The following is a 3,479-nucleotide window of genomic DNA, read 5'->3' as shown; positions in this document are numbered from 1 at the left end:
GGTCACCCAACAAGAGACAATGACCAGGGTGGCATCGCATATAATATAGTACTCATCGACCACACAAACAGGTTTTGAACGAGCACCTGAAACCCCATGGTAAAAAGAAGAATAAACAATGGGTCCCTCACCATGTCAAACAACAGAGAACAACAGGCCAAAAGAGCCAAGAAAACCAAATAAAGGGTAAACCACAACCAAGCTTTCCCTTTCTTTCCCAACTTTTGAGAATGTAATGGCATATCAAAAGGAATGGAGGGCCTAACCTTTTTACCTTTTATGAATTAGGATTATTGTTAGGTTTATGGTTTAGGATTAGTTTTAGAGCAGGGTTAGATTTAGGGTATACTTCATTGTTAGGGATGTGATTAGGGTTAGGGTTAGGATTAAGTTTAGACATAGGATTGGTATTGTGGTTAGGGTTATAATTTATACCATGATTTTGGATTAAGATTATTGTTAGTGATATTATTAGAGTGAGGGTTATAATTATGCTTAGTGTTAGAATTATGATTAATGTTAGGACTAAGGATATAGTACTCATTGCGTTTTGGTTAGGGTTTAGATTAGGATTTTATTAGGATTCCAATTAGGGTTTGGATAGTCTCACTATTAGGGTTGGGGTTATGGTTATGGTTAGATTTAGGGTTAAATTACAATTAGTGTTCAAATAGGGATAAAGAAGTTCAATTATGTTATGGTTAAAGGATAATTAGGGTTATAATTAAGGCTAGGCTGAGGTTAAGATGCAATTGGAGGGAAATCTTTGAGTTACACTTAGAGTAGAAGTTAATTATAAAACTAGGGTTTTATTAAAAGTAGAGTATGATTATTGTTAGGGTTTAATAATACGTAGGGTAGGATTATAGTGAAATTAAGGGTGGGATCAAGGTTATGAATTAGTTATAATAGTGTTAAGGTTAATTTGACAGTTAGGTTTCATGTTGGGTTAGATTAGAGTTACATTTAGGACTTGTATAGGTATATATAATAAATTTGATAATATCATTTGAGATTAGGGTTATGATTCATGTGTGCATGTGTGTGTATCTTTAAAAATATATATATAATTTAGTAATAGGATTTGATTTGTTCAAATTTTCTACAAGTTAGGATTTAAAGTAATAAGAATAGGGGTATGGCTAGAGGTAGAAATTGGGTTAGCGAACTAAAGGTCAAAGATAGGATTGATAATTTACTTTAGCTTTATCAAAGAACAATATCCTATATTTAAATCTCAATATTTTAAGAAGTTAACTAAACACTAACCATATTCCTAACGCTAGGCCCAATACTAATTAATCCCCAACCCTTATTAATCTTTATCATAATCATAAAGCTAATTAATTCTCTAACCCCAAACTTAATTAAATAGTAACATATCTACTCAAAATTTCATTAAGCTCTAAAACATAATTAAAATGTATCTCTTATCCTACTTATATCCTAACATTAATCAATTTTTATTTTTATTTTTAAAACATTAAATGAATCAACAATTAATCTAAATAAATTCAAAACTAAAATTAAGATATGAATAGAACCTTTCTAATTGCTTTGCAAAATATGTAAACAAAATTTATATTCTAATTTTTAGTTTTGCATGCAAATTTTACAAGTGAAATAAATCCTAATCTTGAAATTTAATAATCATAAAAAGAAATCTATAACTAAAATCAAAGTATTCTTTCTTTCCATTTTTTTAAAAATTCATGATTAAACTAGATTTTAATTTTTTTATTAGATCACCAATAGTTTAACTTATCTTATCTTGTTGTTGTATCTTATCTTATCTTACACATCTCCCTTGGATCTTTCAAAGTTGGCTACCACCTATTATGGATCCATATTGATCATCATATGGGAAGAGAGGATCAGATATGTCGCTCGTGCTCCTTATCTGAGGCTAAGACTGAGACCCATTTCATCTTCTATTGCCCATCCTACTATGAGATTAAAGGGAGATTCTATTGTCTATTCAGAGAGTGTAGCTCCCTCATGGCTTTCTTTGCGTACACGGATTAGAGGTGTTTGGTGCTCTATCTCAAGGAGGCAATGCAGTTTCAGGACCACACTTTACAACGCCTAAGCCCCCAGAAGGCCTCGGATCAACTCCTCATCACCACCTTCTTCACCCCCTTTGTCTATGATGCAAGGGTTGAAGCAGACCTCCAGTGCCTCTAGTACCCCCATGGCTAGCCACTCCAGCTCAATGAGACCTCGTACCAAGTTTACTCTTACTCTTTAGCGACACCACTCCTGCAACTCGCAACAACGGTCCAGAGTTCCTTCTTGCCCAGAACTATCTCGTCCAATGTTGGATTTCTTTCAGCATGGGAAGGACCCCTAGATCTTGCCTCCTTGTTGGCTCCTTTCTTGCTTTGTTTCTTGCTTGCTCTCTCCCATACACTGTTTGGTGTTTTGTTGTCCACTGCTTCTTTGGTTGTATGCTTTGAGCCCCTTAAACCCTTGGTGGTCTTTTGTTGGACATTAATAGATTTATCTTATCTTATCTTAACACTTTTAAAGTAAAATCTACATTTTAAAAGAATCTTTCTAATTGTTCTTGCATATTTAAGAAATATTTCTACTTTATATTTTTATTTACAATTACTAAATATAAAATAGAAACATGAATACTTTTACAACTAGATATAAATTTATGAAAAATGTCCATTTTATTGCTGAGTACAAAGTAGAAACCAACCTATGTTTCTCTTTGTTATAACGGTAGAATCTCTAGGCAAAACTATTAATAAAGAACATCAAGAAGGTAAAATCACTAGCATCATAATCCCTTATAATGAGCCTAATATTACTCAACAGTTTGTTGATCACACTATTCTATCTTAAACTAGCACAAAAAGGAAGTACGTCAATTTAAACACATACTAAACCACAATATGAAGCATTAGCTCAAAAAGTTAATGTAGACGAATCAAAAATCATTTCTTTAAACACAAAACTTAAAAGATAAATTGGAATTTCTAAAATTATAGGTTTTTAAAGTGGTAATTTTTTATACAAATATTTAGGAATAACTTTGGAAAAAGGTAATATTTGTTTAAAACTTTGGGAAACACTAACTTCTAAACTTCAGAATAAAATGGATAGCTCGAAAGGATGATCGTTGTCTAATGTTGGAAGAGAAGCAATGATCAAATTTGTACTTTCAACAATTCAAACATATTAAATGTCAATTTTTCCTATGGCAAATAGTAAAAGAAATTTAGAGTCAAAACTTACAATTTTTTTCTAGCAAGGAACCTTGACAAATAAACAATTTGCTATGATCAAATGCGAAAACATATGCAAGTTCATTAAAGGTGGTGGTTTAGGTATTAATAACATTCAATGGAAAAACATGTTACTAGGTGCTAATCTAATTTGGAATATGTTTCAAAAACCTCATAGAAAATGGGCTACAATCCTACTAAATAAATACATATTAAGAGAAGATCCCATAAACATCTTTAGAC

This window comes from Cupressus sempervirens, chromosome 10 (genome assembly GCF_028749045.1).
Source record: "Cupressus sempervirens isolate cs-2001-9-10 chromosome 10, ASM2874904v1, whole genome shotgun sequence".
Taxonomy (NCBI): Eukaryota; Viridiplantae; Streptophyta; class Pinopsida; order Cupressales; family Cupressaceae; genus Cupressus; species Cupressus sempervirens.
This window is presented reverse-complemented; position numbering follows the sequence as displayed.